Source organism: Macaca nemestrina, chromosome 14 (assembly GCF_043159975.1).
Source record: "Macaca nemestrina isolate mMacNem1 chromosome 14, mMacNem.hap1, whole genome shotgun sequence".
NCBI classification, from domain to species: domain Eukaryota; kingdom Metazoa; phylum Chordata; class Mammalia; order Primates; family Cercopithecidae; genus Macaca; species Macaca nemestrina.
The window spans coordinates 49046714-49060905 of NC_092138.1; the positions used below are offsets into that span (position 1 = coordinate 49046714).

General features: G+C 41.0%; 1 protein-coding gene across 10 annotated transcripts in view; it reads left to right on the forward strand.

Annotated features, from left to right (window-relative positions):
• Positions 1-14192, forward strand: part of LOC105489059 (DENN domain containing 4C) — a 148222-nt gene that overhangs the window by 29673 nt on the left and 104357 nt on the right. Inside the window, exon 2 of one of the 10 annotated variants that reach the window (XM_071077832.1) lies at positions 3793-3930. The exons of 4 other annotated variants lie outside the window; for them this stretch is intronic. The gene's annotated coding sequence lies outside the window, so the exon portion shown is untranslated. Of the gene's footprint in view, positions 1-3792; positions 3931-4646; positions 4668-7272; positions 7294-9751; positions 9829-14192 lie in introns of those variants that run through there. 5 more of the 10 variants (XM_071077833.1, XM_071077834.1, XM_011753682.3 and 2 more) reach the window with 5 other exon arrangements.

Here is a 14192-nt window from a genome sequence, read left to right on the forward strand (position 1 = left end):
CTGTCTCAAAAAAAAAAAAAAAAAAGAAAGAAAGAAAACAACATATCCAGATTTATGGAGTACCACTGAAACACTCCTTAGGAAACGATTTGTAGCAGTGATTATCTACATTAGAAAAGATCTCAAATCAGTGACTTTAGCTTCCACCTTAAAAAGCTTGAAAAAGAAGAGCAAATTAAACTCTACATAAGCAGAGAAAAGAAAATAATAAAGATTAAAGTAGAATTCAAAGAAATGTGAAACAGAAAAGCAAGAGAAAAATCTGTGAAACCAAGGGTGATTTTTAAAATGGATAAACTTCTAACCAGGCTGATCAGGCAAAAAAAGAGAAGATACAAATTACTGATATCAGGAATTAGGTGATATCACTACATATTCTAAAGATACTAAATGGATAATAATAGAATATTATGAACAACTTTATGTCAATAAATTTGACAAACTTAGATGGAATGACAAATTCTTTGAAAGACACAAACTACAAAAGTTTATTCAAGAAGAAATAGGGGCTGGGCAAGGTGGCTCATTCCTGTAATCCCAGCACTTTGGGAGGGGGGAGAATCACTTGAGCCCAGGAGTTTTAGACCAGCCTGGGAAACATGGCGAAACCTCATCTCCAGAAAAATAAATTAACTGGGTGTGGTGGTGCATGTCCATGGTTCCAGCTACTTGAGAGACTGAGGTGGCAGGATCACTTGAGCCTGGGAGGTTGAGACTGCAGTGAGCTGTCATTGTTTTACTGCACTGCAGCCTGGGCAACAGAGCAAGACCCTATCTCAAAAAATCAATCAATCAATCAATCAGTCAGTCAATCAAGAAGAAATAGGTAAGCTAAATAACTTCGTGTGTGTTTAAGGAATTGAAATCATAGTTTAAAAATCTAACCACAGAAATATCCAGACTCACGTAATTTCACAGGGAAGTTCTATCAGATGTTTAAGGAAGAAATAATACCGTTTCTGTACAGCCTTTTCCAGAAAATTGAAGAGGAGGATATTTTTTCCCAACTTGTTCTGTAACGTTAGCGTTATCTTGATACCAAAACCAAAGATATTACAAGAAAACTATATCAGTATTCCTCATTAACATATATAAAATTTCACACAAAATTGTAGCAAATAGAATTCAAGAACATATAAAAAGGATGACATATCTTGACCCAAGTGGGGTTTATGTCAGAAATTCAGGATTAATCTATAACTTGAAAATCAATGTAGTTTACCATATTGACAAATAAAAAAAGAAAAACCATATGATCTCAGTAGATGCAGAAAAAGTACTTGATAAATTCTAATATCCATTCTATTTTTTTTAAGTTTTTTTTTTTTTTGAGACAGATTCTTGCTGTTTCCAGGCTGGAGTGCAGTGGTGCGATCTCGGCTCACTGAAGCCTCTGCCTCCTGGGTTCAAGCGATTCTCCTGCCTCAGCCTTCCTGAGTAGCTGGGATTACAGTCATGTCCCACCATGCCTGGCTAATTTTGTATTTTTAGTAGGGATGGGGTTTCTCTGCATTGGGCAGGCTGGTCTCGAACTCTGACCTCAGGTGATCCACCTGTCTTGGCCTCCCACAATGCTGGGATTACAGGTGTGAGCCACCACCACGCCTGGCTCGTATGCTACAGTTTCTTTATCCATTTGTTTGTTGATGTATAACTTAGGTTGCTAAGTTGAAGCAACTTAGGTTACTTCCAAATCTTGGCTATTGTGAATAGTGCTGCAATAAACATGGGAGTGTCTGTATTTCTTTGATGTACTGATTTCCTTTCTGTTTGGTATGTATCTATCACAGTGGGATTGCTGGATTGTATGGTAGTTCTGTTTTTAATTTTTTGAGGAACCTCTATACTATTCTCCATAGTGACCATACTAATTTACGTTCCCACTAACAGTGTATGAGGGTTCCCTTTTCTCCATATCCTTGCCAGCATTTGTTATTGCCTGTCTTTTGGACATAAGCCGTTTTAATTGGCGTGAGATGTTTTATCTCATTGTAGTTTTGATCAGATAAATTTTGATGCATTTCTCTGATGATCAGTGATGTTGAGCACCTTTTCATATACCTGTTTGACATTTGTATGTCTTCTTTTGAGAAAAGCGTATTCAGATATTTTGCCTATTTTAAAAACTGGATTATTAGATTTTTCCCTGTAGAGTTGTTTGAGGTCCTTATATGTTCTATTTTATTTTATTTTATTTTATTTTATTCTTTTCTTTTTTCTTTTTTTTTTTCTTTTCTTTTCTTTTATTTATTTTATATTTTGACGGAATCTTGCTCTGTCACCCAGGCTGGAGTGCAGTGGCGTGATCTCGGCTCGATGCAACCTCCGCCTCCTGGGTTCAAGCAGTTCTCCTGCCTCAGCCTCCCGAGTAGTTGGGACTACAGGTGTGTGCCATCACGCCCAGCTAATTTTTGTATTTTTAGTAGAGACAGGGTTTCACTGTGTTGACCAGGCTGATCTTGAACTCCTGACCTAGGTGATCCACCCGCCTCGGCCTCCCAAAATGCTGTGATTATAGGTGTGAGCCACCATGCTCGAACCATGTTCTGGTTATTAATACCTTGTAAAATGGATAGTTTGCAAATATTTTCTCCCATCTGTAGGTTGTCTCTTCACTTTTTTGTTGTTTCCTTTGCTGTGCAGAAGCATTTTAACTTGATGTGATCCCATTTGCCTATTTTTGGTTTTGTTACCTATGCTTTTGGGGTAGTAATCAAGAAATCCTAGCTGGGCGCGGTGGCTCATGCCTGTAATCCCAGCACTTTGGGAGGCCGAGGTGGGTGGATCATTTGAGGTCAGGAGTTCGAGACCAGCCTGGCCAACACAGTGAAACGCTCTCCATACTAAAAATACAAAAATTAGCCAGGCCATGGTGGCCCACACCTGTAATCCCAGCTAATCACAAGGGAGAAGAATCACTTGAGCCAGGGAGGCAGAGGCTGCAGTGAGCCGAGATCACCCTACTGCACTCCATTCTGGACGACAGAGTGAGACCCTGTCTCAAAAAGAAAAAAGAAGGAAATCTTTTCCCGGACCAGTGTCCTGGAGAATATCCCCAGTGTTTTCTTGTAGTAGTTTCATAGTTTGAGGTTTTTGACTGAAGTATTTGTCTTGATTTCATTTTTGTAAATGGTGAGAAATAGGGATTATAGGGATCTAGTTTCCTTCTTCTGCATATAGATATCTAGTTTTCCCAGCAATATTTTTTGAAGAGACTGTCCTTTCCTCAGTGTCTGTTCCTACCACCTTTGTCGAAAATAAGTTCATTGTAGATATATGGATTTATTTCTGGGTTCTCTATTGTGTTCCATTGGTCTATGTGTCTATTTTAATGCTGCTAACATGCTGTTTGGCTACTATGGCACTAGTATAATTTGAAGTCAGATAATGTGATTCTTCCAGTTTTGTTGTTTTTGCTCAGAATAGCTTTGGCTATTCTGGGTCTTTTGAGGCTCCATGTAAATTTTAGGATTTATTTTTCTATTTCTTTGGAAAATATCATTGGTATTTTGATAGGGATTGCATTTAATCTGTAGATTGTGTAGTATGGATTTTTTTAAAAACAATTTTGATTCTTTCAATTCATAAACATGGAATATCTTTGTCTTTTTTCTGGAGACAGGGTCTCACACTATTGTCCAGGCTGGAGTGCAGTGGCATAGTCACGGCTCACTGCAGTCTTGACCATCTAGGCTCACGAGATCTTCCTGCCTCAGTCTCCTTAGTGCCTGAGGACTGCAGATGAATGCCACCAGGCCCGGCTAATTTTTTTTTTTTTTTTTTCTCTTGTAGAGACAACTTTTTGCTATGTTGCCCAGCCTGGTTTTGGACCCATTGGCTCACTGAAGCAGTCTTCCCACCTTGGCCTTCCAACGTGCTGGGATTACATACATGAGACACCATGCCTGGCCTCTTTCCATTTGTGTGTGTGTGTGTGTTCTCTTTAATTTCTTGCATCAGTGATTTATAGTTTTCGTTGTAGCGATTTTTTACTCCTTTGGTTAAGTTTATTAGGTTAACCTTAGGTTAACTTATTAAGTACTTTATTTTATTTGTAGATATTATAAATGGGAGTACTTTTTTCATTTCTTTTTCAGATAGGTCATTGTTGTCATATGGAAATGCTACTGATTTTATATATGGATTTTATATCCTAAAACTTTAGTGAATTTATTAGTCCTTTTTTTTTTTTTTTTTGTCTGAGACAAGTCTTGCTCTGTAGCCCAGGCTGGAGTGCAGTGGTGTGATCTCAGCTTACTGCAACCTCCACCTCCTGAGTTCAGGCGATTCTCCCACCTCAGCCACCTGAGTAGTTGGCACTACAGGCGTGCGCCACCAGGCCTGGCTAATTTTTGTATTTGTAGTAGAGACGGGGGTTTTACCACGTTGACAGGGCTGGTCTCGAACTCCTGACCTCAGGTGATCTGCCCACCTCAGCCTCCCGAAGTGCTGGGATTATAGGCGTAAGCCTGTGTGCCTGGCCGAATGTATTTTCATAGTTTTAGGTGGAGTTTTTACATTTTTCCAAATATATCATATCTTTTTTTTTTTTTTTTCGAGACAGTCCAGGCTGGAGTGCAGTGGTGCGATCTTGGCTCTCTGCAGCCTCTGCCTCCCAGGTTCTCATGATTCTCATGCCTCAGCCTCCCAAGTAGCTGGGACTACAGGTGAGCACTCCCACACCCAGCTAATTTTTGTATTTTTAGTAGAGATGGGGTTTTGCCATATTGGCCAGACTAGTCTTTAATTCCTGGCCTCAAGTGATCCATCTGCCTCGGCCTCCCAGAGTGCTGGGATTACAGGTGTGAGCCATCACTCCTGGCTTCATTTTGTATTTTTTGGTAGAGATGGGGTTTCACCATGTTGGCCAGGCTGGTCTTGAACTCCTGACCTCAAGTGATCCACCCACCTTGGCCTCTCAAAGTGCTGGGATTACAGGCGTGAGCCACCATGCCCGGCCTCATATCATTTGTAAATAAGAGTAATTTGACTAGTTTCTTTCCAATTTGGATGCCTTTATTTCTTCGTTATGTAATTGCTATAGCTAGGACTTCTGGTACTATGTTGAATAACAGTATTGAAAGTGGGCATTCTTGCTGTGTTTCATATCTTAGAGGAAGCCTTTTAATGTAATACTAAATGGGGAAAACACTCTGTTATGGGTCTGTTGTATAAAGCTCTTTTTGTGTTGAGGTATGTTTCTTCTATAACCAATTTTTTGAGAGTTTTTTTTTTATCATGAAAGGATACTGAGTTTTATCAAATGCTTTTTCAACATCAATTGAAATGATCATATGGTTTTTGTCTTTTATTCTGTTGATAGGCTGTATCACATTGATTGATTTGTTTATTTGAAACTATCCTTGTCTCCGTGGGTGGTATAAATCCCACATGGTCATGTTGAATAATCTTTTTAATATGTTGTTGAATTCGTTTTTTTGGTTTGTTTGTTTGTTTTGAGACAGAATTTCACTCTCGTTGCCCAAGCTGGAGTGCAGTGGCATGATCTCGGCTCACTGCAACCTCTGCCTGCTGGGTTCAAGCAATTTTCCTGCCTCAGCCTCCCAAGGAGCTGGGATTACAGGTGTGCGCCACCATGCCCTGCTAATTTTTTTGTATTTTTAGTAGAGACAAGGCTTCACCCTGTTGGCCAGGCTGGTCTTGAATTCATTTTGCTAGTGTTTTGTTGAGGAATTTTGCATCAGTGTTCATCAGAGATAGTGGCCTGTAATTTTCTTCCTTTTTTTCTTTTAGATTGTCTTGCTCCTGTCACCCAGGCTGAAGTGCAGTGGCGCGATCTTGGCTCACTGCAACCTCTGCCTCCCTGGTTCAAGCGATTCTCCTGTCTCAGCCTCCTGAGTAGCTGGGGACTACAGGCGCCCACCACCACTAATTAGCCCACCCGGCTAATTTTTTTTTTCTATTTTTAGTAGGAACAGGGTTTCACCATGTTGGCCAGGCTGGTCTTGAACTCCTGACCTCAGGTGATCCACCCGCCTCAGCCTCCCAAAGTGCTGGAGTGCTGGGATTACAGGCATGAGCCACTGCGCCTGGCCAATTTTCTTTCTTTGATGTGTCTTTGTCTGGTTTTGGTATCAGGTTCATACTGGCCTTATAGAATGAGTTTGGAAGTACTCTGTTCTATTTTTTCAGAATAATTTGAGTAGGAATGGTATTAGCTCTTTAAATCTTTGGTAAAATTCAGCAGTGAAGCCATTAGGTCCTGGGCTTTTCTTGGCTTGGAGACTTCTTACTACTGCTTCAGTCTTGTTACTTGCTGTTGGTCTATTCAGGTTTTGGATGTCACTATGGTTTGGGTTTGGTAGGTTGTGTGTTTCTAGGAATTGAGCGGTTTCTTCTAGGTTTCCCAGTTTATTGTTATATAGTTGCTCATAGTAGTTCCTTTTTTCTTTTTTTTTTTTTTGAGACAGAGTCTCACCCTGTCATCCAGCAGGCTAGAGTGCAGAGTGCAATGGTGCAATTTCGGCTCACTGCAACCTCCGCCTCCCAGGTTCAAGTGATTCTCCTGCCTCAGCCTCTTCAATAGCTGGGATTACAGGCACCTGCCACCATGCCTGGCTAATTTTTGTATTGTTTTATTTTGTATTTTAGTGGAGATGGGGTTTCACTATGTTGGCCAGACTTGTCTTGAACTCCTGACCTCAAGTGATCCGCCTGCCTCGACCTCTCAAAGTGCTGAGATTACAGGCGTGAGCCACCATGCCTGGCCAGTAGTTTCTAATGATCCTTTGAATTTCTGTGGTATTACTTGTAATGTCTCTTTTGTTTTCATCTCTGATCTTATTTATTTGAGACTTTGCTCTTTTTTTCTTAGTCTGGCTAAAGGTTTGTCCATTTTGTTTATCTTTTCAAAAAACCAAATTTTTTTTTCCTTTCATCTTTTGTGTGTTTTCTGTTTCAATTTAATTTATTTCTGCTGTGATCTTTTTCTTCTACTAATTTTGGGTTTGGTTTGGTTTTGCTTTTCTAGTTCTTTAAGATTCATTGTTGGGTTGTTTATTTGAAGTTTTTCTACTTTCTTGATGTAGGCACATTTGCTGTAAACTTTCTTCATAGTACAGTTTTTGCCGTATCCTGTAGGTTTTAGTATGTTGTGTTTCCATTTTCATTTGTTTCAAGAAATTTTAAAATTTTCTTTGTTTTTTTTGAGACAAGGTCTCACTCTCTCACCCAGGTTGGAGTGCAGTGGCACAATTATAGCCTACTGCCACCTTGACCTCCTGGGCTCAGGAGATTCTCCCACCTCGGCCTCCTGAGTACCTGGAACTACAGGTTTGTACCACCAGACCTGGCTAACTTACTGCATTTTTTTTTTTTTTTAGAGATGAGGTTTTACCATGTTGCCCAGGCTGGTCTTGCACTCTGGGGCTCAAGCAGTCTGTTCCCCTTGCTCTCCCAAAATGGCTGGGATTACAGGTGTAAGCCACTGTGCTCGGCCACATTTTTTTTTTTTTTTTTTTTTTTGAGACGGAGTTTCACTCTATCACCCAGGCTGGAGTGCAGTGGTATTGCCTCAGCTCACTGCAACCTCTGCCTCCTGGGTTCAAGCGGTTCTCCTACCTCAGCCTCCCAAGTAGCTGGGACTACAGGTGCCTGCCACCACACCTGGCTAATTTTTGTATTTTTAGTAGAGACGGGGTTTCGCTATGTTGGCCAGGCTGGTCTTGAACTCCTGACCTTGTGATCCACCTGCCTCGGCCTCCCAAAGTGCTGGGAATACAGGTGCGAGCCACCGCGCCCAGTCTTTTTTTTTTTTTTTTTGAGACGGAGTCTCGCTCTGTAGCCCAGGCTGGAGTGCAGTGGCCGGATCTCAGCTCACTGCAAGCTCCGCCTCCCGGGTTCACGCCATTCTCCGGCCTCAGCCTCCTGAGTAGCTGGGACTACAGGCGCTGCCACCTCGCCCGGCTATTTTTTGTATTTCTTAGTAGAGACGGGGTTTCACCGTGTTAGCCAGGATGGTCTCGATCTCCTGACCTCGTGATCCGCCCATCTCGGCCTCCCAAAGCGCTGGGATTACAGGCTTGAGCCACCGCGCCTGGCCCGCGCCCAGTCTTAAATTTTAAAATTTTCTTTCTTAATCTCTTCATTGACCCTCTGGTCATTTAGGAACATATTCTTTAATTTCCACGTATTTATGTAGTTCCCAAAGTTCCTCTTGTTACTGATTTTTTTTCTTTTTATTTATTTATTTACTTATTTTTATTATACTTCAAGTTCTAGGGTACATGTGCACAACGTGCAGGTTTGTTACATATGTATACATGTGCCATGTTGGTGTGCTGCACCCATTAACTCGTCATTTACATTAGGTATATCTCCTAATGCTATCCCTCCCCCCTCCCCCCCACCCCACAACAGGCCCTGGTGTGTGATGTTCCCCACCCTGTGTCCAAGTGATCTCATTGTTCAATTCCCACCTATGAGTGAGAACATGCGGTGTTTGGTTTTCTGTCCTTGTGATAGTTTGCTCAGAATGATGGTTTCCAGCTTCATCCATGTCTCTACAAAGGACTTCAACTCAACCTCTTTTATGGCTGCATAGTATTCCATGGTGTATATGTGCCACATTTTCTTAATCCAGTCTATCATTAATGGACATTTGGATTGGTTCCAAGTCTTTGCTATTGTGAATTGTGCCGCAATAAACATACGTGAGCATGTGTCTTTATAGCAGCATGATTTATAATCCTTTGGGTATATACCCATTGCTGGGTCAAACGGTATTTCTAGTTCTAGATCCTTGAGGAATTGCCACACTGTCTTCCACAATGGTTGAACTAGTTTACAGTCCCACCAGCAGTGTAAAAGTGTTCCTATTTCTCCACATCCTCTCCAACACCTGTTGTTTCCTGACTTCTTAATGATCTCTATTCTAACTGGTGTGAGATGGTATCTCATTGTGGTTTTGATTTGCATTTCTTTGATGGCCAGTGATGATGAGCATTTTTTCATGTGTTTGTTGGTTGCATAAATATCTTCTTTTGAGAGGTGTCTGTTCATATCCTTTGCCCACTTTTTGATGGGGTTGTTTGATTTTTTTCTTGTAAATTTGTTTAAGTTTTTTGTAGATTCTGGATATTAGCCCTTTGTCAGATGGGTAGATTGTAAAAATTTTCTCCCATTCTGTAGGTTGCCTGTTCACTCTGATGGTAGTTTCTTTTGCTGTGCAGAAGCTCTTTAGTTTAATTAGATCCCATGTGTCAGTTTTGGCTTTTGTTGCAAAAAAGAGCCGACAATGCCAAGACAATCCTAAGCCAAAAGAACAAAGCTGGAGGCATCACGCTACCTGACTTCAAACTATACTACAAGGCTACAGTAACCAAAACAGCCTGGTACTGGTACCAAAACAGAGCCCTCAGAAATAATACCACACATCTACAACCATCTGATCTTTGACAAACCTGACAAAAACAAGAAATGGGGAAAGGATTCCTTATTTAATAAATGGTGCTGGGAAAACTGCCTAGCCATATGTAGAAAGCTGAAACTGGATCCCTTCCTTATACCTTATACAAAAATTAATTCAAGATGGATTAAAGACTTAAATGTTAGACCTAAAACCGTAGAAACCCTAGAAAAAAACCTAGGCAATACCATTCAGGACGTAGGCATGGCCAAGGACTTCATAACTAAAACTGATTTCTTTTTTATCACATTGTGGTCAGAGACCTATTTGACGTACTTTCAATTTTTTAAAAAAAATTTTAAGACTTTTTTTGTGGCCTAATAGATGCTGTGTTCTTGAGGATGTTATATGTGCTGAGGAGAAGAATGTGTATATTCTGCAGCCGTTAGATGAAATATTCTGTAAGTATCTGTTTGGTCCATTTAGTCTATAGTGGAGATTAAGTCAAATGTTTCTTAGTTTTATGTCTGGAAGATCTGTCCAGTGCTGAAAGTGAGATGTTGAGGTTTCCAGCAGTTATTGTACTGGAGTCCATCTCTCTTTAGCTCCAATAATGTTTACTTTATATATCTGGGTTCTCCAGTGTTGGGTGCGTGTGTATTTATAATTGTTATATCTTCTTGCTGAATTGACACCCTTATCATTATCTAATGACATTCTTTGTCTTTTTTTTATGGTTTTTATCTTGAAATCTGTTTTATCTGATACAAGTATAGCTACTCCTGTTCTTTTGGTTTCCATTTGCCTGGAATGTCTTTTTCCCTCCCTTTATTTTTTTATTTTATTTACTTTATTTATTTATTTTTGAGACGGAGTTTTGTTCTTGTTACCCAGGCCGGAGTGCAATGGCACAATCTCAGCTCACCGCAACCTCCACCTCCTACATTCACGCAAATCTCCTGCCTCAACCTCCTTAGTAGCTGGGATTACAGGCATGTGCTACCACACCCGGCTAATTTTATATTTTTAGTAGAGACAGGGTTTCTCCATGTTGGTCAGGCTGGTCTCAAACTCCTGACCTCAGGTGATCCGCCCGCCTCAGCCTCCCAAAGTGCTGGGATTACAGGCATGAGCCAGCATGCCCGGTGACCCCTTTATTTTTAGTCTGTGTGTATCTTTCTAGGTGAAGTGTGTTTCTTTTTAAAAATTTTCTATTTAAAGTTTTTTTCTTTTTTTTTTTTTTAAGAGACGGGGTCTCACTTTGTCCCCTAGGCTGGAGTGCAGTGGTGTGATCACGGATTACTATGACCAAAACTCTTCAGCTCAGGGGATCTTCCCACCTCAGCTTCCCAAATAGCTAGGACTACAGACACATGACGCTGCACCTGGCTAATTTTTCTTTATTTTTTATGGAGACAGGGTCTCACCATCTTGCCAAGACTAGTCTCAAATTCCTGGGGTCTAGCAATTCTCCTGCGTCAGCCTCCTAAAGTGCTGAGATTATAGGCATCAGCCACTGTGCCCAACCTGTTTCTTGTAGGCCGCAGATGGTTGAACTGTGCTTGTTTAAATCCGTTCAGCCTCTCTATGTCTTTTGATTGGAGAATTTAGTCTGTTTACATTCAGTGTCATTATTGATAAGGACTTTCTATTACCATTTTGTTATTTGTTTTCTCATCCTTCCTTCCCTCCCTCCCTTCCTTCCTTCCTTCCATCTTCCTATCTTCCTTTATGGGAAACTGATTATTTTCTGGTGGTATGTTTTAATGTCTTGCCTTTTGTTTTCTGTGTGTCTGTTATAGGCTTTTGGGTGTTTTGTTTTGTTTTGTTTTTCCAGACAGAGTCTTGCTCTGTCACCCAGGCTGGAGTGCAGTGGCATAATCTCAACTCACTGTAGCCTCGACCTCTCCGGCTCAAGCCATCCTTGCAACTCAGCCTCCTGAGTAGCTGGGATCCCAGGTGTGCTCCACTATACCTGGCTAATTTTTGTATTTTTTGTAGAGCCGGGGTTTTGCCATGTTGCCCAGGCTGGTCTTGAACTCCTGAACTCAAGCCGTCTGCCTACTCCCACCTCCCAGAGTTCTGGGAGTACAGGAGTGAGCCACTGCACCTGGTTGTAGTTATTATTTTTGATAGGTTCATCTTTTATTCTTCCTATTCAAGATATGAGTAGTTTACACACCAGAATTATGGTGTTAATATTCTGTATTTGTCTATGTATTTGCTATTACCAGGGAGTTTTGTATCTTTAGGTATTTCTTATTGCTCATTAATGTTCTTTTCTTTCAGATTGAAGAACTCCATTTAGTATTTCTTGTAGGACAGGTCTGGTGTTGACAAAATCCCTCAGCTTTTATTTGTTTGGAAAAGTCTATTTCTCCTTCATGTTTGAAGGATATTTTCAGTGGATATAATATTTTCAGTGGATATACTGAAAATAATAGAATAAAAGTGTTTTTTTTTTCTTCAGTACTTTAAATATGTCATACACTGTCTCCTAGCCTGTAAAGTTTCTGCTGAGAAGTGTGCTGCCAGACACATTGGAGCTCCTTTGTATGCTATGTGTTTTTCTCTTGCTGCTTTTAGAATCCTTTCTTTATTCTTGACCTTTGGGAGTTTGATGGTTAAATGTCCGGAGATAATTTTATTTGAGTTAAATTTCTTTGCTGTTCTATAACCTTTTTGTACTTGAATATTGATATCTTTCTCTAGGTTTAGGAAGTTCTCTGTAGTATATCTCTTTAAATAAACTTGGTACCCACTTCTCTCTCCTCTACCTTTTTGGTAAGGCCCATAACTCTTAGATTTTCCCTTTTGAGGCTATTTTCTAGTTTTTGTAGGTGTGCTTCATTCTTTTTTATTCTTTACTATTTTGTCTCCTCTGACTGTTTTCTCTTTTTTCTTTCTTTCTTTCTTTTTTTTTTTTTTTGTTGTTTTTTATTTTTTGTTTTGAGGTGGAGTTTTGCTTTTGTCACCGAGGCTGGAGTGCAACGGTGTGATCTCGGTTCACTGCAACCTCCGCCTTCCAGGTTCAAGCAATTCCCCTGCCTAGCCTCCCGAGTAGCTGGAATTATAGGCGCTTGCTACCATGCCTGGCTAATTTGTATTTTTAGTAGAGACAGGGTTTCACCATGTTGGCCAGGCTGGTCTCGAATTCCTGACCTTAGGTGATCTGCCCATCTCGGCCTCCCAAAGTGCTGGGATTACAGGCCTGAGCCACCGTGTCCGGTCCTCTGACTGTATTTTCAAATAGTGTGTCTTCAAGCTCACGATTTCTTTATTCTGCTGAGTCAGTTATGCTATTGAAAGACTCTGATTCATTTTTGTTTATCAGTTGAATTTTTCAGCTCCAGAATTTCTGCTTGATCTTTTTTTTTTTTTTGAGACGGAGTCTCGCTCTGTCGCCCAGGCTGGAGTGCAGTGGCCGGATCTCAGCTCACTGCAAGCTCCGCCTCCCGGGTTCACGCCATTCTCCGGCCTCAGCCTCCCGAGTAGCTGGGACTACAGGCGTCCGCCACCTCGCCCGGCTAGTTTTTTGTATTTCTTAATAGAGACGGGGTTTCACCGTGTTAGCCAGGATGGTTTCGATCTCCTGACCTCGTGATCCGCCCGTCTCGGCCTCCCAAAGTGCTGGGATTACAGGCTTGAGCCACCGCGCCCGGCCTCTGCTTGATCTTAAAAAATTATTTCAATCTCTTTTTAAAATTTATCTGATAGGATTCTGAATTCCTTCTCTGTATTATCTTGAATTTGATTGAGCTTCTTCAAAACAGCTATTTTGACTTGTCTGTCCGAAAGGTCACATATCTCTGTCATTCCAGGATTGGTCACTGGTGCCTTATTTAGTTTGTTTGGTGAGGTCATGTTTTCCTGGATGGTCTTGATGCTTGTGATGTTTGTTGATGTCTGGGCATTGAAGAGTTAGGTATTTATGGTAGTCTTACAGTCTGGGCTTGTTTGTACCTATCCTTCTAGAAAAAGCTTTCTAAGTATTCAAAGGTAATTGATTGTTTTGATCTAAGTCCTTGGTCTCTATAGCCATATCTACATTAGGGAGCACCCTAAGCCCAGTAGTGCCGTGACTCTTGTAGACTTATAGCTGTATGACCTTAGTGGTCTTGGATAATAGCCAGAATTGCCTGGATTACCAGCACAGTTTCTTGTTCTCTTTCCTTATTTTCCCCCAAACAAATGGCATCTCTCTCCATGCTGAGCTGCCTGGAGTTGAGGGGAGGAGTGACACAAGCACCCCTGCAACCACCACCACTGGGACTGTGCTGGGTTAGACCTGAAACCAGCACAGTACTGGGTCTTGCCAGTACAGTGTATTGCCTGGCTGCCACTGATGTTATTCAAGTCCCAAGGGCTCTTTATTCAGCGGGTTGTGAATGTAGCTGGCTTGTGTTTTTCCCTTCAGGGTGGAGGGTTCCCTTTTGGCCTAGGATGGGTCTAGAAATGCTGTCCAGAAGCTGGGGCCTGGAGTTGGAAACTTTAGGAATCTACTTGGTGCTTTATTTTACTGTGGATGAGCTCATACCCAAGTTGCAAGACAAAGCAAGGTTTTTCTATTTTGTCCATATGTTGGCATTACATTCTTTTTGATGGGTGAATAATACTCCGTTGTATGTTTATATCACATTTTTTTTTATCCATTCATCTCTTGATGGTTACTTGGGTTGTTTTCACCTTTTGGCTATTGCGAATAGTGCTGCTGTGACCAGTGATAAGCATATTTGTCTATTGATCATTTGGGTATCTTTGGTTACCATTTATCTTAACATTGTACTGGCCAGTGCAATAAGGCAAGAAAAAGAAATAAAAGGCA